This window comes from Ambystoma mexicanum, chromosome 14 (genome assembly GCF_040938575.1).
Source record: "Ambystoma mexicanum isolate Mex_15411 chromosome 14, UKY_AmexF1_1, whole genome shotgun sequence".
In the NCBI taxonomy this organism is placed as follows: Eukaryota; Metazoa; Chordata; class Amphibia; order Caudata; family Ambystomatidae; genus Ambystoma; species Ambystoma mexicanum.
In genome coordinates, this window is record NC_090940.1 from 181,877,011 (window position 1) to 181,901,174 (window position 24,164).

Consider the following 24,164-nt stretch of genomic DNA (forward strand, 5'->3'; position numbering starts at 1 on the left):
CCGGCCCCGGGAGAATTTCCCCCCGACAAGTTGGAGGCACTGCTGAGATCTGTTTAAGATCTGCTTTTATTTTATTTTTCCGAGTGCTCCCATTGCGAGGAGGCCCGGCGGCGCGGCCCCCTCTGCCGCTGCCCCCTTTTGAGGACTACTGGACTATCGCGGAACTGCGAGACGACCGGACAGCGCAATCCGGATATTGGCCTTCGGGAGCCGGTTGAGAAGTATCCCGCCCACGGTTGGCGAGTGTCCAGACGTGGTCCAGACGAGGGGAGGTGGCGAGCCGCTTGGAGGGGTGCACGCAGTCGAGCGGCCCCGCATCAAGAGAACTTGGTGAGTATGCTACGCCCAACAAGCAATGTGAAATTGTGAGGGAGGGGGGAGGAATAGAATACGGGAGTCGGGAGGTGTTACACAGGTGCGTGGCGAAGGTTTGATAAATTAGTGCTGACGGTGAAGTGAATGGTAGCTGGACAAGTGCGAGAGCAGTCCGCTACATTACGGAAGAGGAGGGGGCGGAGCACGAAAACATCACGTGTGGCCGCCCGTAGACACTGATTGGCCTAGGTCGCGACCACGTGTAAGGGTGTGTGTGTGTGCGGTTTCCTACGATTTGGTGATTATTGATCAATGAGTAGATGAGGATCCCTATTGATCAAGCAGGAAACTCGATAGATAGATGACGTTTCCCTGTAGGCGGTAGCTAGCTGGTTGCCTAATACGGAAGATAATTGGCTGGTTAAGCCCTCCTGTCGAGGGGCGTATCACACGCGAGGCGACGCAGTGTGCGCAGTCCGATTATATTGTTAATTACCTTGTTCCAGGCGTGACAGGAAGACAGCTGTGGGGTTGACGGGGGTAGATTACAAGCGTATTTTGAACTTTTAAAAAAACATGAAAAGAACTTACCAGTAGTTTTGGAAGAGATTGGTGACGTCACCAGTAGGGCTTTCATAGGATATCTCGAACGCGAGGAATTTTTCGGAGAGTGGTGGGGAACAGAATAATGGTAAGGGAGTGGAGACGGAGATGAACGGTAACGAGTAGATCGGGGCAAGGTGAAAAGGGGGACGTGGCCGCGTACGGAGAACGCCGGCCACGACAAGTGAAGAAAGAAGAGGAGGGGTAAAAGAAAGTGGGACGGCTGTACAAGAACGTCACACGGGGCACGCAGCCGCAGGGGACTACGTGTGCCTCGGCCGCAGGGGGCCGTAAAGGTGTTCGGTAAAGGAAGAAAGAAAAGAATATACAAATGCAAATGCTATATTTTACTATTTGTTTTAGCGGACAATCGCAAGCCCCCAAAATTACAGGGCCAGGTAAGGATCTGAAATTGTATAGCATACACTATTAGCAAGATAACCACTACTATATAGAGGGAGAACAACAATTGAAGTGCTACTATGTTACACGGGACAGGATCGGGAGGGTGGGGAAACACCCTCACTACCCCGCTGCAGCATATATGTAAAACACTGTCACCCCATAGGGAGAAACTGATCAAATACAGCATAGAATGGACACAGGGGACGGACAACAAAATGACGACACCATATACCGCCTAATGGCAGTTTCGATCCATTTACCCAACATTCACTATTAACCCATCTGCATAACACATACAAGGGGAAGAAGTTGACACACCACGTGGAGGTGTTTAACTTATGGAGGATGTTCCAAGGGTCCCGACCGGGACCAAACGGAATGTTCATTGTGGGAGAAAGCACGGAAGAAAAGGAGATTAAGGAGGAAGGGGAGAATGGGGAAAAAGAGAGTGAAGGCACACAGAACACGGGGAATGGACAAGAGGGAGGAGAAAAGAGTAACAACTCAAACGAAAATGAAATAAAAAAGGAACAGAGCGACGATATAACCCTAGCGAAGGTAGTGAAAACGGAGGGGGAGGGGTTTGTATCCTTTAAGAGAACTAGGAGAAATAGCAAGAGAACAATTAAGGGCGGCTGAGGGGTACTCGAACCCGGCATACAGCCCGCCACCATATACAGCTACAGGTGGCCACACGGGAGGGGAGCGGACTAGTACGACGGGATCAGCTCATAGGAAGATGCCCGCAGGGGAGGGGAGGACTGGAGAAGAGCAGATAGCGGAAATAGGACATGATGTGTGGGTAGCTGCGCAGGTACTATTAAAATTACGAGGTTCATTAACAGGAGAAGAGAAGGAGGTAGTAAGGAAAATGGATGAGGATAATACCAGGGAGAGTGAAATGAAAGGGGAAGAGGGGAAAAGGAAGGAGGAAGAGCTGTTACGACAAAAGGAAGAGATTTTGGAGGAACGGTTAGCAGAATTAAGGGATGAGCAGAATGCACTGATCAAGCAGCTCGAGAGAGAGGAAAGAGAGAGAGCCCGGGAAAGGAAAGAAAGTAAGAATGAGTTGGACAAAATGAGGGAACGAACTGAGGAACAAAAGAGAGAGGCCGAAAGGGTAAAGGCAGTAGCAGAAAGGGTATCCAGAGCAGCACTGCGTGACAGGAAAAGAGAGGAAGAAGAGAAAGAAAAAGAAATGGCAATATGGAAGAGGAGATTACTATCAGAAACAACAAGGAAATACGAAGAAGGGAGGATGATAGAGGGTATATTAGAGCGGGAAAGAGCAAGATGGGAAAGGAAGAAAGAAGAAGAAAGGATAATGGAAAAGATGAGTAGTGAAGTAATGGAGGAATTGAAAAAGAAAAGAGAGGAAATTGGTAGAGTAATAGCTGAGAAAGATGAAGGGGAAAGAGAAGATAGGAGAGGGGAGAGTGAAGTAAGGAGGTATGTACACAGAGACACAGAAGTAGCAACAACATCAGCACAAAGGGGAGCAATTGGTAAAAAAGAAACGGGAGGAACGGATCTAATAGACTTAAAAACAGTAACGAATAGGGGGGAAAAGACAGATTGGGGGTTGGTATTCACGAATGACTTTTGTAGTGAGGAAGAAGAAGGAATGGAGAAGGAAGGAAGAAATAGTGAAAGGGAAAGCCTAGATAAATTATACACCACCCGGACAAATAGAGACTCACCATGGGCCTGCAGGAGAAAGGAAGAACTGGAAGGAAGTGAGGGGGAAGAGCAAGGAATGGCGGGAAGGCAGACACGTGCAGCTACACCCTCATCATCCCGTCCAACATGCTCCACCACCCCACACTCATTACGTACAACATGCCCACCTAAACTCGCACCCTTCTCCCACGAACTGACACCCTATGCAAGCAGGCTTAGAGACCTCCCTGGACGCAGGCAGGGAGAACGAATACACACGTCCACATTAAATAAAGGGAATGATGAAAAAAGGGGAAGAGATGGAGGAGAAACAGTTACGAGCAGGGGAAATATGGACGCAATTGACGATGTAGAAGAAACGGAAGAAGAGGAGGGGTGCGCGGACTCGATTTTGTGGAACCCAGGGGGTCAAACAGGACACAACTTAATGCCACTCCTGGAGAGGGGAGGGGTTAGACCACAATACGTCCCTTGGAAGCATGCAGACAAGGAAAATATAAAGTGCAGGCTCCCATCATTAAGTGGAGGTGCGGGAAAATGGATATATGAAATGGAAAAACACACCGCAGGACAGAAACTGGCAGTGGGGGATGTAAAGGGCCTTCTAATATCAATATTGGGGGATGCAGCAGATGACATCTGGAAGAGAGCAGGCTTCCCCGGGGTCACAATAACAAACACATCACACGATGGGGCACCATTTGCAAACTGCAGACATGCATTATGGCAAGCGCTGAGGGTACAGTACCCAGACACATCAGACATAGGAGCAATTACCTCATGCAAGATGCGTGACAACGAAGATCCTGTTGATTATATCCAGGAAATTCAAGAGAAGTGGCATATGGAAACTAGAGAACAATGGGACAAAACACCAGCAATATTTTATCATATACTAATACAAGGGCTCCCAGAAGCAGTTCAGAAACAACTGAAGAAGGTAGTGGGGATGGAAGCAAAAGCATGGCCAGAAATACAACTGACGATAGTACATCATTGTAGGACATGGCAAGAAAAAATGAAACAAAAAGAAGAGGATAGAAAATCGGAAGAGGCTAAATTGGTACAGAAAAAACTTACTAAATACACGATGGAAGGTGCGCTAATAACTACACCTGCAACAATGACCCAAAACCCCACACAAGTAGTGGCTGCACAAGATCCCTCCCAAATACAATCATCACAGATTGTAGCACAACAGCTGCCACCACCCCAACCATACACGACTAACATGGGAGGAGGATACTCGACGCCAGGAGCTGGATATTAAAATTATAACAAGGGAAGGGGAGGAATGATAAGGGGGAGGGGATACGGGTATAACACACAACAGCAAGGGGGAGGATTCAGAAATTTCTACCCCTCCGGGCAACCAGTATACCAGGACAATTCAGGGAGCTTTCCATGGCAGAACAGGGAACCACCGGTATGTTGGATTTGTGGATTACTAGGGCCCATGTCACGCACATGTAGAATGAGACCAGGCACACCATCATGGGGAGAACAGGGACAACAAGGGCCTACACAGGAACAGCAGGGCATTCAGCAACAGCAGGCATTGCAACCGGGAAATGGTCAGCAACAACTAGTAACACAACAACAGCCACAGACATATTCACTGCCACAACAACAGGTAGCGATAACACAACAACCCCAAGTGCAGGCAGTACAGCAACCTGCCCAAATTCAAGACCATAACATAACCTCCACCAATACACAACTACAGCAAACACAACTGGGAAGGGTGACGGTCCTGGGACACAACCCTTACACAGGAAGTGGTCAATCATTATACCCACAATAGGACAGCCCACAGACGGCCTTGGTGTGTCCCATCCTGTCGGTAACACCTAATAGTGCGGAGGAACCATGCATAGAGGTAACGATAGGTGACAAAAAATTGTCATTCCTTGTTGACACCGGGGCGACCCGGTCTTGCATGAGGGAAGGTAAATTTAAGATGTCAGGTGAAGCCATGAACACCCAAGGATTCTCTGGGGGTAGGGAGTTGGTTCCCTTTACTGATAACATTCCCTTATCAATAGGGGATTATGACATGTCCGTCCCGCTTTTATATTCTAGGGCCTCACCAGTAAACATACTGGGGAGAGACATAATGAGAAGGTTGAATATGACGATCTCCTTTACGGAGGACGGCATAATTTGCTCCACTCCAGGAATAAACATGCTCACTGCACGACAAATTATGCAAGCCTATTGTGGACAGACAGTGATTAGGGCTGAGCCAGTAGATGGCGAACTATTCCAGTACGGAACAGACATGGCATTTGCATGGATGCCAGGAATAGAAGGAAAGATCTGGAGGAGGCCAACAGCCTATTTGTTCAGACCAGAAACACCAGCCAATGAACCAGAAGGAAAGGTGATTACAGTGAGCATGGAGAGCATTATAGCAACTGCTGATTACATCGCAGTACATGCCCAAGACAGAGAAGGAAGAGCATAGAGGGCAGTGATAGCCCTAGCAGAGGGATGCAGGCTCACCCAGGTGTCAGACGAGGAGCTCTTTTCAGAAGAAAAGGAAGAAGGTGAAATGGTATTTATGATGAGTGTAGACATATGGCTAAGAGTAACATACAAACAAGTGGCACAGAAAATTGGAATGGCACTTGAAGCACCCACATCCACCCCAGTTAACTTCTTTGAGGAGGATATGGCAAAAGTACCAACATCATTATGGACTACTAGTCCCTATGACATGGGGTGCATAAAGAGCATAGGGGGAGTAAGAATAAAATTGAAAAAAAGGTGTAATACTCCCTAGAGTGAAGCAATACCCACTATCAAAAGAGGCAGATGAGGGCATATATGAAACAATAACGGTCCTTATAAATAATGGCATATTGGTACCATCAGAATCACCATGTAACACAGCTGTATACCCAGTGCGCAAAGCTAAAGGAGGGTCTTGGCGTTTCATCCAGGACCTCAGGCCCTTGAACAACATAGTGGAAGCAGAATACCCCATAGCAGCAAACCCGGCCACAATATTGTGTGGCATTCCAACAGAGGCATCACGATTTACAGTGATTGACCTCAAAAATGCCTTTTTCTCAATACCCCTGCACCCAGACTCACAGGATCTAACAAGCTTCACGTACAGAAACACAAAATGGAAACACACCAGATTGCCACAAGGGTACTGCGAGTCACCCTCAATTTTCAACAGAGTAATACAGATGGACTTGGGTAACATTGAAGTGGAAAGCACAGTGTTGCAGTATGTCGATGACATAATAATTTGCAGCACAGAGGACTCATTAAAGATGCTGACAATATTGGCTGAAAAGGGTTACAAGGTAGACAAAGAAAAGTTACAGTACTGTCAGGAACAGGTACTATACATTGGTCAGCTCATATCCCAATACGGAAGAAAGATTGCACCACAAAGAGCACAGGCCATATCAAAAACGCCGTTGCCCCAAAGAGTGAGGGAACTGCAGCAGTTCCTGGGACTGTGCAACTACTGTAGAGCATGGGTATTTGATTACAGCTCATACATAGGACCCCTACTTGACGCATTAAAAGAAGCTAACAAAGGGGAGAAAAAATTGGGGTGGACAATGGAAATGAAAGAGGCCTTTGATGAACTGAAAGATGCAATATCAACTGCTCCGGTACTGGCCACCCCAGATTATGAACGACAATTCTTTATATTTTCACATTGCGACTCAGCAGTAATGAAAGCAGTGTTGGCTCAAAAAACAAGCATGGGTTACAAACCAGTAGCATTTTACAGTGGTCACTTGGATCCTGTGATGTTAGGACATTTCCCTTGCGAACAAGGTCTCGCCGCAGCTGCCTTTGCGGTAGAGAAAGCATCATCAATCACAATGGGGTACCAACCACACTATTTGTGGAACATGCAATATTTGCAATATTGAACAAGCCTAAGTCCACACTAACCACGCAGAGGGCGTCAGGTTATGAGATCATCTTATCTAGATCAGAATTATCAATTGTTAGATACAGCACAGTTAATCCTGCAAGGTTTATAGTGGAAGTAATTGAGGAAGGAGACTATGCACATGATTGTACACAGACTACCGAAATGTACTCATGTACTAGAAAAGTTGAAGAGAACCCACTAGATGGAGGAGAGCTCTTGTTCATTGATGGGTCATCAACAATAGACCAAAGTGATGGGATAAGGAGAACTGGGGCAGCAGCGGTAAAAATGACAGAGGAACCGGTGTGTGTGGCGGTGAAATGCGTACAATTACCACAACATTACTCTGCTCAAGCAGCAGAATTGGTTGCACTGATCTTGGCGTTAAAGGAAAGCGTTGACAAAAGAGTGACTATATATTCTGACAGCGCATATGTCACGTCTACTGTCCACTCAGGATTGTCCAAATGGAGGAGAAGAGGGTTTAGGAGAGCTGACGGCACCCCAGTGCAACATGCTCTCTTATTAGCTGAACTAATTGAAGTAATAAATGACCCACAAGAATTAGCTTTGGTTAAATGTACCGCACACACTAATGGAGAAGATCATATCTCAAAAGGAAATGCAGCAGCAGACGCACATGCGAAGTATGCTGCATATTTTGGTGAGATATGGAACCCCCCACAGTCAGAGAGAGGGAGAGGCAGGGGGATAGCTAAAGAGATGTTGATAAGAGAAGGGTACACCCATCTCCCAGCCACACAGATAATGGAGTTACAAGCGGCTGCACCAATGGCAGAAAAAGAAATATGGGTAAAAAGAGGATGTACAATGTCACCAACTGACGCGCTATGGCGCCACGGTAACACTGGAAAGATGGTAATGCCATTGGCACTATTGAACACCGCCCTGAGCCAACTCCACCACCCAGCCCACACAGGCAAGGAAGTTATCGCAGCACGAATTAGGGAAGATTGGTTCTGTCCCGAGTTAAATTCCCATGTGACAAATTTTATCAGCAATTGTCTCACATGTCAACAGTTTACGGCCGGTCACACGCTGAAAGTGATAAAAGGTACTATACCCCGGCCAGAGGGACCATTCCTGCACATCCATATTGACTATGTTGATATGATCAACGTATGTCAAGGAAATAGGTATATGATTGTAGTAGTATGCCCATTCTCCAGGTGGATTGAGGCAGGACCCTGCTCACATCCAGACGCATTTAGAGCAGCTAAATTTCTAGTGAGGGAGCTTTTCCCCAGGTGGGGAGTGTGCGAGGTACTGCGGTCGGATAATGGCCCGCATTTCGCTAATGAAATGTTCCAGCACATCACATCCTTACTGAACATCAAGCATAAATTTGCATGCGCATATCACCCACAGGCCAACGGTATATGCGAACGCCTGAATGGCCTACTGAAGGAGGCAATTGCAAAGATACAGAAAACAACAAAGAAGAGTTGGTTGTATTGCCTTCCGCTAGCTCTATTTGAGCTGAGGAATAGACCAGGCTCCGACCACCACCTCACTCCTCATGAGGTGGTGACCGGACGACAAATGCGCCTTCCTCTAACGCCAACATCAAGGGCATTCACAGACTATGAAAACACTGCAACTGTTCTTGGTGATGAAATGTACCAATATGTGTCTTCTTTGGTTACTAGTGTAGTGTTTGTGTCTCAACAGCTCGAGCGCACGCGGGCTGGTCTAAGAGTTACCTACAAGAGGACGAGGACCAAGGACCGGAAAAGGAAAAACTGTGCAGAATTGCTAAGGTGACCACGTGCTACTCCGCAATTTCAATAGGAAGTGGAACAGCCCACGCTTGACTGGTCCCCACCTTGTAGAGGAGGTATCTACGAGAGCAGTAAAGTTGCAGGACAAACGTGCTTGGAATCACCTACACGACGTAAAGATCTACAAACTTCAGACCCGCCCTAGCGTCACCGACAGGGCCATTGGAAGAACAACGACAGCGTCACCCACGGAGGAAGAGACTTCTACCGCAGCTGACGACCTAAGTGTCTCCATACCCTGCCACCCCCCAGATTCCCCAGAGACAACTACTGAAACTGGTAATTCATATACCGCCCACCCCATGGTCACACGATCAAAGAGTAAAGAGACTTCCGCCAGTTGAGCCCCAAGCCCTCTGCCCATCGACCTCCTACCCACTACAGTAACCACCCAATTGAAGGACATTGTCTTGCACATATACACATGTAAACACTTGAATGTTCTCTTTTATCTTTCTCGCACATGCAGGTACCGCGTATTATTGTATTGCTAAGAAAACAGATAACTAACAAAGTTCATTGCCCAGGAGTAGATGCTACCCTCAGACGATAACTACCCTGAAGAGCTATCACACCAATTTGTCTATCACATAAAAAGGCCAAAGTACCTGAAAAGAAGGAGGGTACGTGTCTACTACACAGCATTTATCTTGGCCATAGAACAATCAATGCCCCATCTTCACCAACACTTGCCTGCCCTAAGAGACAAATCGCTTAGATTGGCGTGGGAACAGCTCTTCGCCTGGGCACTGAACGACTACTTGATAGGGAGAGCTTGAAAACAACAACTAACACCAATAACAAGCCTATTGAGAATTTTCAGACGGGCAACTTTAACGTTGCAAGAATAAGCTGCCGGACTGCAGCAAGGTAAGAGCAAAATGCCGGTGAGACTAGCTTTTGTAATAAAGATGATAGGGATTTTGATGATCACCAGATTTTCGGCTGCCTCTGTATGGCAGAAAAGTTATGCTATCAATATTTTGGCTGTACCCAAACCTAACATACCCCCACCCACGGCTGCAACAGGTGTCACGTCAGGTGGTACTAGCAAGATCCCACATAAGGGAAATAGAGTTAAACGCAGCACATACTCAGATAATAAAGGTATTGATAACTACATAATAGATTCAGCACAAGTCTCGAACAACATGTGGTACCAACACATGACCCAAATAGGTAAGCAGACAACAGAAGACAGCTGCTACGTCTGCTCATTGATCCCATACGCCATGAGCGCTTCTCGAACATTCGTTGCCACGGAAACAGATGAAAAGACAGCACGATGTATAATATACTTGGCACTGTTCCAAACGAAAGGGAGATTTCAAGGGACGGTGGTGAACCTGGTGTGGAAAACACGAGACACATATCCATACAAAAACAACTTCCTCAAGACTTATTTGAGTTACCACAAGAACAGTTTGCATGCTGAAGCATTCAGATACATGACAAGTGGCCCTGAAAAGGGAGAAACAAAGAAAGTAACTGTCAGGATTGACTGAACGATCCCCTCCTTCCTCCTCACCTGAATCGTCTGTGAACCTCTCTTGTAGCTCCGGCCTCTTTCCAGGACGTCTTCGGGTCTGAGTCTTATCAGTCTTCCTTGCTTCTTTCTTTTGACGTAAGTAGGGGCGAGCTCCCTGGGATGCCACACTGTCGGGAAACTAGATAACACGAACAGCGGGGACTCCTGGGAGCCGGCCCCTTAGCAGGGAAAAAGCCCGAAAGGGCAGAAAAAACCCTGCAGGTGTTGTTCTGATTGAAGGAGTAAGTGGAAATGCGAAGTCCAGCAGAATGATCTTTCAGCGGAAGGCGGTTGGTTTAGACGGAGATTCACCAGTAGACTCGGGGAGAAGCCGGAAGGGCGCACCAATGACTCCAGATAGATTGGAACTACCAGCGACCAGGAGGTAAGTGCTTAGCAGAAAGGGCAAGGGAACTGAGAGAGAGAGAGCGAGAGATCAGTACAAGACGTACGGATCGAATAGCACAAGGGAAACCAACGGGAGACCAGAGGGAGACAGGGAAAACAAGGGAAGGATAACAAGAGAAAACACACGGAGGAAGGATACACTAGCGTTACCTTCAAGACGCAGAGTACAGTGAAGGTGCAACGCGAGGAACGCCACAATGGGCTGGCAGTAGTAACCGCCGGCGGCCATCTTGGAAAACCACTAGAGCGGTGCTCCCAGAACGGCCGTCAAACGTGGTGGAACTGTTAATGGCGTCTCCATAAAGAAAAGAAACGCCGCCCGACTGAAGTCATGACAGTATGCCCCCTTCTACACGGGGGACCCCCGGGCTTGCCTGGATATAGTCTGTGAAACTTTCTAATGAGTCGAGGAGCGTGAATGTGCCTCACAGGCTCCCATGTCCGTTCTTCGATGGGATAACCTTTCCAGTGAACCAAATATTGTAGAATACCGTGATGGTAGCGGGAATCTACCAGATGTGACACCTCATATTCAGCTGGTTCCGACGGCACATCATGGGGTCGCCTCTTGGATCTTCTCTTATATGGATCCAGAAGGTAGGGTTTCAATAGGGAGGCATGGAACACGGGATGCACCTGTTTGAGGGAGAGAGGTAGTTGAAGGCGAAAAGCAACAGGGTTTACCTTCTTTATGATCTGGAAAGGTCCGATATATCTTGGTGCGAATTTCCCTATGTGTGTCCAGCGAGGTAGGAATTTAGTGGCTAACCAAACCTTATCCCCTTCCGACCAAGAAGGTGCAGCCTTCCTCTTCTTGTCAGCCCTTACCTTATAATCATGACGGCTAGCGTCCAAGGTTTTACTGGCTAGTGCATGAGTGTCATTGAGTTCCGCCAGGAGGTGGTCAAGAGCGGGAGATTTTGAGGGTTGGATCTCTGCTAATGGCAGATGTTTTGGATGATAAACAAAAGTGCAAAAAAAAGGAGACATATTGATGGCTGAATGTTTGGTATTATTATAAGTAAACTCAGCCATAGGGAGAAAAACATTCCAGTCATCCTGCTTTCTGCTACAAAAACATCGAAGATATTGCTCAAGCGTATGATTGAGCCTTTCCGTTTGTCCGTTACTCTGTGGATGGAACCCAGATGAAAGGGCTCGTTGAATCCCTATTTGTTTGCAAAGGGTACCCCAAAATTGGGAAGTGAATTGAGGACCCCGATCTGACACCACTGTCTCTGGGATACCATGAAGTCGCACTATCTCCTTCAGAAAGGTTTTGGCTGTTTCAGGGGCAGTAGGTAATCCTTTCAAGGGAGTGAAGTGAACCAGTTTGCTTAGAGAATCCACAGTCACCATGATTACGGTGTTCCCTTCAGAATTAGGTAGATCCACAATAAAGTCTGTAGAAACGTGGGTCCATGGTTGTTTGGGAGCAGGTTCCTGTTGCAGAAGACCTAAGGGTTTGGATGAAAGATACTTACTGGTCGCACATACGGCACAGGTAGATACATAAGATTGTACATCTTGGTTCCAGCCTGGCCACCAAAACAGTCTGGATACCAGATCCTTGGTGGCACGAATGCCCTTATGACCGGCCATGGGTGAATCATGACACCATGAAAGGGCCAGTCTTTGGTGTCTTTTGTTGGATAGATACAAGGCTTGACCTTTGAAAAGAATCCCTTTTCTTTCTTCCAATTTAGAGGCCACTTCCGTCTTCATTGGTACGCTGTATTGTTCACACTGGACTTCGCGTAAAAAAGTATTTGCCACAGTCCGAATCTCTTTGCCAGCTAACAATAATTCGTGACTAGACCTCGCCCCATAGTCCAAACCATGATTGCGTGACAGAGCATCGGCTAAAGTATTCAGATTGCCTGGCAGGTAGGTAATCACAAAGTCAAACTGAGAGAAAAAATAAGCCCAACGGGCATGTCTAGCATTGCGACATTCCATCTGCTGAAGCATACGAAGGTTACTGTGGTCGGTACGGACTGTAAACTGATGCATGGCACCTTGAAGAAGATGACGCCATTCTTCAAAGGCGTGTTTGATGGCTAGCAACTCCCTTTCGATGACAGAGTAATTCCTTTCGCTGGGTGTCAGAGTCTTTGAATAATAAGCCACCGGATGTTCGAGTCCGTCCTTCCCCTTTTGTAAGAGAGCAGCTCCTATGGCTCCACCTGAGGCATCCGTTTCCACAATAAAGGGGAAGAGTTGATCCGGTTGTACCAATATGGGAGCCGAGGTAAATACCTCCTTTAAGGCTTGAAAAGCAGAATCCGCTTCCTGTGTCCAAGTGAAGAGAATGCCCTTCTTCAAGAGAGATGTGATAGGAAGAACCCTATTGGAGAAACCTGAAATAAATTGGCGATAAAAATTGGCCAGACCGAGAAAACGCTGTACTTCTTTAACGTTTCTTGGAGCAGACCAATGGGAATAGCTTGTATCTTGCAGGGATCCATACGAATACCCTCATGGGAGAGGATAAAACCCAAATAAGACACCGAACAGGCCTCAAAGACACACTTCTCAGGTTTTACCAGTAGTTTGTTTTCCCGTAGGCGTTCCAGCACTTGTCGGACCAATCTTCTATGTTCAGGAAGAGAGGAAGAGTAAATGAGGATGTCATCCAAGTATACCACCACTGAAGAGAATAGGAGGTCGGCAAATAATTTATCCATAAAGCGCTGGAATATAGCAGGGGCGTTTACCAGACCGAAAGGCATAACCCGATATTCGAAATGCCCGAGTGGAGTCCTAAATGCCGTCTTCCATTCATCACCCTGTCTTATACGGAGCAGGTGGTATGCACCCCTAAGATCCAATTTTGTGAAGACAGACGCGCCTTGGACAGCTTCTATTATCTCTTTGATTAGCGGCATAGGGTAACGGTCTTTTATGGTAAGGCGATTAAGACCCCGGTAGTCGATGCATGGACGGAGTTCCGAAGACCCCTTCTTCGGGATGAAGAATAGTGATGCTCCAGCGGGTGATCTGGACTCCTGGATGAGCCCGTTCTGTAGATTACAGTCTAGGTATTCCTTCAGAGCTTTCCGCTCGGGTAATGACAAGGGAAACATCCTTCCAAAGGGAACTGATGCATCTGGTAGGATCTCAATGGTGCAGTCTTCTCTTCTGTGAGGAGGAAGGGAATGGGGTTGCTTGTCCATGAAGACCTCTGCATACTCCTGATAATGTTCTGGTACTTGATGGAGTGAAGCCGCCAGCATGGAATCACACGTCTTCATGGAGTCTAGAGAGTATTTATGATTTAGACATTCATTAAGACAAAGTTGCGACTGAAACTGAATAGTATTGTTTGACCAATCGATCTTTGGGTTATGTTTACGCAGCCACGAGATCCCCAGGATAACCGGGAAATGCGCTGCTTTAATAAGATCGAATGTCATTTCCTCCCGATGTTGGAACAATTCAACCCGAAGTGGCAGAGTCTCTTGAGTAACAGGTCCTGAGGACAGAGGCTGGCCATCCACCCCTTCCACCGGAATGGGTAGTTTCTTTGGGACAATGGGCACATCATTCTCCTGAGCCCAGGATACATCGATGAAATTCCCTGCTGCCCCACAGTCCAGCATGGCTAAAGCCTCCCAGAAGGTAGAAGAATCTCGGGACAGTCTAACCTGAAATACCATCAGACGATTATCTTCACGGGGAAGAGAAGTCAAAGTGTTGGTACAGGGATTCATCCCAACACCCCCAAACCTATCCCTGTTTAGGTTCGGGGTGAATCGTTTCCCTGGCGGCGCGGAGGAACCTCAGGGCAGTTTCGGAGCAGATGTTTGCTAGAACCGCAATACATGCAGAGACCTAGCTCTCTTCTCTTCGGCTGTTAAAGGTCCTCGGGTGGTGCCTATTTGCATCGGTTCTTCCCCAGCGGATGAGGTTGAATGTTCCCGGGAAGGATTTGGGGAGAAGGTTGATGGAGAAGGTCGTGGACGTCTCCTTTCTTGTCTTCTTTCTCTCAACCTATACTCAATCTGAAGAGCAAGGGACACTAGTTCCTGAAAGGTCTGAGGTCGTGCAATACGTGCCAATTCATCCTTTATATCTTCTTGCAAGCCGCGACGAAACAATGTCTGTTGAGCAGTCTCAGGCCATCCGGCATCGGCGGCAAGCTGCATAAAGGAGGTAACATAAGACTGTACGTCGTGCGTACCCTGTCTGATATCGATGATTGCTTCATAAGAGGCATACTGTACCTCGGGTCGGTCAAAGCGCGACTTAAAGAGTTGCACGAACTGATCATAATGAGCCGTAGCTGGATCAGCCTGTAATACCAACGGTGAAGCCCATGCCAAGGCACTTCCCGTTAAGTTAGACACTAGGAAACCCACCCTAGCCCTGGTGGTCTCATAAGTACGAGGGCGGAAGGTGAAATATAACTGACAGGCATCCAGGAATACCTTTAAAGTTTTAGGATCTCCATTGAATTTCCCGCAAGGTAAAGGAAGGGGTGGTAGATCTCCACGGGCATCCTCACGAGCTGCTACCTGTTGCCGCAGAGAATGATTTTCGGACCGGAGTGATTGCACTTCTACGGTAAGCCCCTGAATGGCTGCCACCAGTTCTTGGTACTGCTCGAGAGAAGCCATGGAGGTAATTTGGCGTTGCACTCTGTCAGGATTGACTGAACGATCCCCTCCTTCCTCCTCACCTGAATCGTCTGTGAACCTCTCTTGTAGCTCCGGCCTCTTTCCAGGACGTCTTCGGGTCTGAGTCTTATCAGTCTTCCTTGCTTCTATCTTTTGACGTAAGTAGGGGCGAGCTCCCTGGGATGCCACACTGTCGGGAAACTAGATAACACGAACAGCGGGGACTCCTGGGAGCCGGCCCCTTAGCAGGGAAAAAGCCCGAAAGGGCAGAAAAAACCCTGCAGGTGTTGTTCTGATTGAAGGAGTAAGTGGAAATGCGAAGTCCAGCAGAATGATCTTTCAGCGGAAGGCGGTTGGTTTAGACGGAGATTCACCAGTAGACTCGGGGAGAAGCCGGAAGGGCGCACCAATGACTCCAGATAGATTGGAACTACCAGCGACCAGGAGGTAAGTGCTTAGCAGAAAGGGCAAGGGAACTGAGAGAGAGAGAGCGAGAGATCAGTACAAGACGTACGGATCGAATAGCACAAGGGAAACCAACGGGAGACCAGAGGGAGACAGGGAAAACAAGGGAAGGATAACAAGAGAAAACACACGGAGGAAGGATACACTAGCGTTACCTTCAAGACGCAGAGTACAGTGAAGGTGCAACGCGAGGAACGCCACAATGGGCTGGCAGTAGTAACCGCCGGCGGCCATCTTGGAAAACCACTAGAGCGGTGCTCCCAGAACGGCCGTCAAACGTGGTGGAACTGTTAATGGCGTCTCCATAAAGAAAAGAAACGCCGCCCGACTGAAGTCATGACAGTAACACTACAATACCTACCATGTGACTGGTACGCCACTGAAGTTCCTGGTAAACAAGGATGTTGGGAAAGACCACTGGTAACAATAACCGGGAAGGTGTACATGGACAACAAATGGGACATAGGAGTGATTGGCAGCAACATGGTAACAAGAGAAAATATTACAACTATTAATGAACACAATAACAGATGTTGGACGATTTGGGTCAAGTACGTACCCATGCTAACGTGGATAGAGAAGGATGAAGACCCAATAACCATACTGCTGCTGTCTGCACCTAAGGTATGCTACCAACATAGAGGAGAAGTGGACGTGGGATACAACACCAACTGTGCAAGCGTGATGGAGTTACCTGAGGGGGGAGCAGGAACGGCAGTACTAATGGACCATTACTGGGCCTGCGGAGACAAGGCATACCACACACTGCCCCCTCTGTGGAATGGTATATGCACAATGGTACACGTTAATGTACCATCACTAGTGGTGCCCCAGAAACATGTGAACATGGCGAACTTCCCTAAAATGGATGAAGGAAACAAGAGGAAGAAGAGATCCGTAAAACCTCAGAAGGGGCCAGAGAACGAAGACAACAACAACAACAATGTCCTGAATAGAAAGAAAAGACAAGGAGAACCTCTGACAGGAAATTACCTATGGGGAAGGTCGGAAACAGCACTCACTTCAATCCCACCTGAACACAGACTATTCAGCAGAGCAGCAATGTTCTTCTCGTCAATAATACATCCGGGACTACAAGCTTACGCAAACGCAAAATGGCTCCAGATAACTCGATGGGAGCTAATGATGACAATTAATTCTACAGTAAATGGATTCAACGCAATAAAAGAGGAACTGCGAGCAGTGAGGATGGTAGCACTACAGAACAGATATCTATTGGATCTCCTTACAGCAATGGAAGGAGGAGTCTGCGCAAAGATAGGACAATCATGCTGCACATTCATTCCTGCTAACGATGCTGACAATGGTACACTGACAGAAGCGGTATCACAACTGGCCCAGATGCACTCCCAAATGATGAATGAAAGTAAAGGAGTGAAGAAGGATGACAGCTGGTTTTCACTGTTATGGTCATGGATGCCATCTTGGCTGTCGTATGGACTGAAGATTATAGTTGGATGCATAATACTGGCTGGAGCTGTACTGATCATAATAAGATTCTGGAAGGCCCGGAAGGCACCACCACAGTCAAGATGATCGAAATGGTTGGTATGCACCCCTTGATGCCGGCAGATTATGGCCAGCACGCCGGCACAATAATAAAAGAGAGAGAAAAACTGTGCAAACAGATCATCACCAACCACCTGGACCCACCATCTGCGAAGCTCGAAAACCCAAGAAACCCAAGGAGCTACATAGGGAAATGGGTGTACTGCACACCTGGAGGAACCTGTGTATATATGTACTGGTCATTTGAAGACCATGTCAACCACTATGGGCATTTGGGAGGAGTAACTAAAATATGGAGAGTAAGAGGAGATAAGGAAAAAGATATGTTTGTGGTCGACAAGTCGACCAGAGAGGGGACTGAAGTGGGAGAATGGAACAAAAGGCTCCCACCAATCACCTCACGCCCCTGGCCTAGAGGATTGCGGCCCAGACACCCGCCATGAGAGGAGTTTGCCTATCTACCAGACGACCAAATACCCTGGTACAGGAACATACGGATGTGTCCACCAGCCTGCCCACCAGCCTGCCCTGCTCATGCCGACGCCTGCGGCATGGATGAACTCGACTGAACCATTCAACAGTAAATGAACACATCGTTAGAGATGCCATGACGACCTAGCAAAGGGTCAGCACACCCGTGCAAACATGCACACTGGACACTCCCACACCAATCCACACGAAGAACATATTCAGTGTATTGACGTAGGTGACGGGCACACCCACTGACGTGCATCTTTATTATTTTTCACATAGCTTTTTCAAAATGCAGAAACGCAAGATGCACAACGAACTCATCTAAAACGCTTGCTGACGCTTCCCCTACCCCATGCATTGCAATGAGAAATATAACGAAGACATGATACTGGGGATAAAGCAATATGCAGTCCAATAGACGTTCCGGTTTGGCAACAAGCAGGTAAGACGTGAGGGATGAGACGAATGCAGTCCAATAGACGTTCCGGTTTGGCAACAGGCAGGTAAGACGTGAAGGGATGAGGCGAATGTAGTCCGTGGACGTTCCGAGTCAACAACAGATACCAAGTAAGCAATGACAAAGAACGAGGCAAGGGAAGTCAACGAGCAGAGCAGGGGATCGAAGAACTGGATAACAAGGTAACAATATACGAAGCTTGGAATTACAAATTCAGAAGTAGCGCCGTGCAGCAGGGGCGGGGTTAATATACAGATCAGCTGACTGCACACACAACACGCTGCCGTAGGCTTGAACGCCTACATGTATGCAAAGGGCACCAGCGTTTCCAGGGCAACCCATAGCGTTCTCTGAAAGAAAGCGTAAACATGTACGAACAAGGGTTCCGAGGGTTTAATGAGAATCCAGAATTCATATGTATACTGTTAAACCTACTGGCGAGTCAGGAATGTTTCTTCCTGTGTGTACCAGATCTAAGACAAGAAAAAGAGGAATCACACGGAACCTTAACAAAGGGATACAGTTTGGCAAGAGTAGTGCTAGAAATAACACGCCAAGAGTGGCGAGTACCATCGGAATTTGTATTTCACCCTGTGGAAGCACCAGAAGTGGTGCCCGGGTCGATAGTGTCCATAGACCTGCATGGTGTGCAAGTATCCGCGAGACGAATCAAGGTAATAGGAATGGACATGCATGGGTGTGAATGGCAGACAGTGCTATGTATAGACCCCAATGTAGCACTATGTGACATATCAGATGAGGAGCTGTTCACTGACAATGACACTGATGGAGAAATAATCATGTAGAATTCCATCTCGTGTGAAATAATGATCCAACATAGATAGGTAACAACCCCCCCTCATGGCCATTGTCAGTGCACAGCCAGCATTTTTCGACCAAGCCATGCAACAGGTAGCATCCATACTGTAGACCACATGGCCCCATGACTTGGGACACCTGCAGGAATTGACCACAGTAAAGATTAAGCTGAAGCCAGGAGCGATTTTGCCCAGAGTAAAACAATACCCCTTGTCAAGAGAAGCTGAGGAAGGGATAAAAGAGACAATACATGCCCGACTAGAACAAGGGATTATTGTGCCATCAAATTCACCCTGTAATACTTGCATTTATCCAATTAAAAAAGCAAAGAGCGGGGCTTCGAGGATGATACATGACATAAGGCCTCTTAATGACGTCATACAAAAGGAATTTCCATTTGTCCCATATCCTGCATCCATTTTGTGTAGCATTCCTAAATCAGCAACATGCTTCACAGTGGTAGATTTGAAAAATACGTTTTTCTCTGTACCACTGCACCCAGAATCACAATACCTAACAGCATTCACCTTGGGGGGAAAAAGATACAAGCATTGCCGGTTGCCCCAGGGATACCGTTAAAGAGCAAGTATCTTTAACATTATACTACATGAGGACCTTGGAAACATTGACACAAAAAGCACCATCATGCAGTACGTAGATGATCTGCTGATTTGTGTGTAGAATGAGGAAGAGTTTAGGAATGACTCAATAATATTGCTCACCTTGCTAGCCCACAAGGGGTACAAAGTAGACAAACAAAAATTGCAGTACTGTCTAACTGAAGTGTTGTATTTAGGACAACTCATATCAAAAGATGGTAAGAGAATAATACCAGACAGAGCAGCAGCAGTGCGCGCAGTCAGCAAACCCAGCACAGTAAAGCAAATGCAAAAATTCCTGGGCATGTGCAATTACTGCCGAGCATGAATATTAGACTATGCAGCATACACAAACCCCTATTGCATGCACTAAAAGAAGCACAGAGGGAAAACACGACACTCACATGGACCCCAGGAATGAGTAGAGCTTTCAAAACACTTAAGGATCTGATTTCAACAGCACCAGTTTTAGCAACCCCCGATTATGACCGTGGATTCTACCTGTTCTCACACTGTGATGGAATGCTAATGACAGCTGTACTGACACAAAAAACGTCACTAGGGCACAGCCTTTAGCATACTACAGCTGAACACATGACGCAGTAATCCAAGGACACTTTGCATGCGAACAGGCTCTCGCAGCCGCCGCATTCGCAATTGAGAAAAGCGCCACAATTGTAATGGGATACTCAGTGATGTTGTTTGTTGAACATTCATTGTTTGCCATCCTCAAAAGATCAAAATCCACACTGACAACACAGAGAGCTACAGCATATGAGAATATCTTGTCCAGTCCAAACATACACATAGTGCGGTGCAAAACAGTGAACGCAGCAACATTTCTCTCAGAGGCATGCACTATAGAAGATATGAAAAACCATGACTGTGCCACGTACAAAGGGGAAGATGATGACATGCCCAAAGCAAATGAAAACGCCCTAGAAGAAGGGGAGGTGTATTTTTTAGATGGGTCAGCATCAGTGTGCCCAGACACAAGAGAGAAACATGTAGGGGCAGCAGTGGTACGATTGGAGGATGGAAAGTATGAAGTAATAGTGCAAAAGCGATTACCCATGCACTTTTCAGCCCAGGCAGCAGAACTAGTGGCATTAATTGAAACTTTACACACAGCAAAAGGGTGTGCAGTAACAATATACACGGATTCAGCCTACATGACAACAACAGTACACGAGGGATTGTCATGATGGGGAAGTAGAGGGTTCAGGAGAGCAGATGGGTCCCCGGTACAACATGCAGAGCTTCTAAAAGCGCTAATAGAAACATTAACAGAACCAACAATAGTGGCTCTGGTTAAATGCCAGGCCCACACAAACAATAATGATGTCATCTCTTTGGGCAACGCGGCAGCAGACGCTGCCCCCAAAGAAGCAGCCTACTTAGGAAAGGAGGTACCAGGGGAATTTGTAATAAAAGAAAATATGGAAGAAGAGGAAGGTGATGGTTACAATTCGATGCCAATATCACAAATAATTGACTTACAAAAATAGGCTCCACCTGAAGAACAGGAGTTATGGACAAAAAGAGGGTGTACCCAGTCATCCACTGACCTCCGCCGGCGACAAAATTGAACAGGAACGGTAGTAATGCCTGTGGAATTATTAGAAATAGCATTGCAGCTGTTACACTTTCCCGCCCACACTGCAAAGCAACACATAGCAGCAGACATACAGGAACATTGGTTTGTGCCAGGGTTACAGGAACACGTTGCAAAATGAACGATAGAATGTACAACTTGTCAGACATTCAATTCAGGAATGACTTTGAGAACATTGAGAGGAACACTGCCCGCCCCATCGGACCATTCCGTGAATTGCATATTGATTATGCAGACATGGGAGAAAGTTGTAATGGAGCACAATATCTGATTGTGGTGGTCTGGCCCTTCTCACATTGGGTGGAAGCAGGACCCGGATGTGAAATGCGTGGCAAAATTTCTAGCTAGAGAAGTGTTTCCCCAGTGGGGGATTTGTGACGTCATACGCTCCGACAATGGGACGCATTTCGTCAATGACTTATTCAAAGCAGTGACTGCGCTGCCGGGAATTACACACAAAATGTGTTCGATTTACCACCTGCAAGCTAACAGGATTGTGGAAGAAATCAATGGCCTCCTCAAGAGCAGATTGTCAAAATTATGCCACACTCTAAAGAAAAACTGGGTGTACTGCTTACCCTTAGCTCTATTTGAGTTAAGGAACCAGACTTGCAAAGTCTACCACTTGTCACCCCATGAAATAGTGACAGGTAGGCGCATGCATACCCCAATATCATCCTTGTGGAGAGTATCAGACGCACACAGAACAGCTACAATATTGGGTGAGGAATTCCAGGATTACCTGAGAAAAATGACAAGAGCATCAAGGATAATAGCAAAGCAAATAGTTCTGCCTTTTACACGAGAAAATGGAAGTGACACAGTAACACTGGCAGGAGACAGTCCAAATGTACAGCTAAGGCCTGGGGAGATGTTATATGTGCGTAGCTTCATACGACGATGGAATGCTCCACGATTTCATGGCCCATATGAGGTAATATATTGTACGCCTACTGCAGTGGAAGTAAAAGGGCTGAAATACTGGATCCATCTATCGGACGTGCGAAAAGCACATGATAGTGTTGTAATGGAAGGGGAACAGAATGCTGAGGAAAGAACAATGCAAATGTAGCGTTAATGATCATACAGAAAATGAAACAGCGCTAGATGAAACACAGAAACAAATGTAAATAAAAATGATTGATTTCCGCAAAATAGAGAGCACCTATGATCATAATTGCAAAGATTTACTCTCTCTGTCTCCTTCTTGCCCCTTTTCTGACTCTCTCACACTAGTTTACTCTCTCTCTCTATCTCATGTTTACATCCTCTTTCTCTCATTTCTCTCACACCTAAGTAGCATGTTATAAAGTAATTTTATGGAAATAAACGTAAAATAAAGTAAAATGTACAGTGAAACTAAAATAGTGTGTGCTTAAACCAATTGTATCTCACTCTGTATGTTCAGAAATGGCAGAAATGAGGGCCCTCAATGCCAGCGACTCTACGATAGATAGTAATAGGAGAAATGTTAGCAGCACTCGAATGTATTCATTTGAGTGTGGACTGTGCTTTTCTGCAATATTATTCTTTACACTATTGTTTGGCTTAGCATTATATTGGGCCTATCTATTGATATGAAAGAGGGGGGAGGAGGAGAAAAATGAACACAAGAAGGATCCCACTTAGTGTGGGACAGTTTTAAATTAATATGGGCCCACAATGTCCCTACAAACCTCACCACTTTACACAAAAATAAAACTGTCAGAGCCCCATTGATGAATTACTCGGTAATGGACCATCCTGAGCATTAATTTAACGTGTACGATATGAATGACCCCAACCCTTATGCATTTACATAGCCATATGGTGATCTCAATACAACCGCACAAGCTATCTCAAGTGGTGATTATGTAAATGATGAGAAACAGACCCCCCACCCCGGCTCATGGTAAAACAGATGGACAGCAAAATGATGGGAGGAGAGCAAAGGTAATAACTGGAATATTCCCATTGCGATACCAGAAATTATTAGAAATCCAAAGTGGTCCAGTGGGGAGCAGAGGGCAGAAAAGGGGGGGCGGGACGGAAAAGGCATGATGGTTTAGATACAGTAGAAGACCCAGGTCACCCAGACCAGTCCAACAAATGGTATGCAGACATGAGCACAATGGCGAAGCACGCTACCAACGAAAGCTGCTATGTGTGTTCTCTTTGATTACCCATGCCTCAGGGACCCCCAAAGGGTTGTTACCACAGGAGGCGCCTATTGTGGAGGTCCAGTGTCTGATTCACCTTGCACTGTGTAGAATTAAAAGCACCTATCAGGCACACACCATTACACTACAGATGCTGCAGAATGAAAAGACTTGTTACAACAAACCACAAGGAGTCATCTGCATCAAAGAACCGTTTTTTGTGATTGAAGGGACAATGTTTTCCGACAACAAGTGGGAGGAAGAACAAGTGACGTGCAAGGCAGAGGCTTTGCGAGGACTGTCGGACGAGAAGTTCCAATGGATCAAAAACACATGCACTTCAATCTGGTCTCAGCACATCACCAAACTAACGTGGGTAATGGCTCTCGAGAAACCGATCAAGGTGCAATGCAAAATATATGAACTGTGCTTCCACAGAGAATGAAAAATGCTCCTAGCAGCAAACAAGAACTGTAGCAAAACGCTCATCATACCAGACATTAAAAAAGGAACAGCAGCTTTAATGGACACTTACTGGGTATGCGTCAAACAGGCGTATTTGCACCTTCTGCTGTCATGGAGGGGGACCTGCCCTCTGGTAACGCTGCACTCAACCCCAATGGTGATACCAGAAAGCCATATTCGAGGGGAGAGGGTGTCAGCAAAGGTGTCTCAGGCACCCCCGTCAATGACCGAAGAACCCCCTGCATATAACGTCTTATCGGAAGAGTAGCTACAAAGCACAGTGTCCCAAAAATAGAGATTGTCAAACTATATCTCTGCAGAATCCTCTGAAC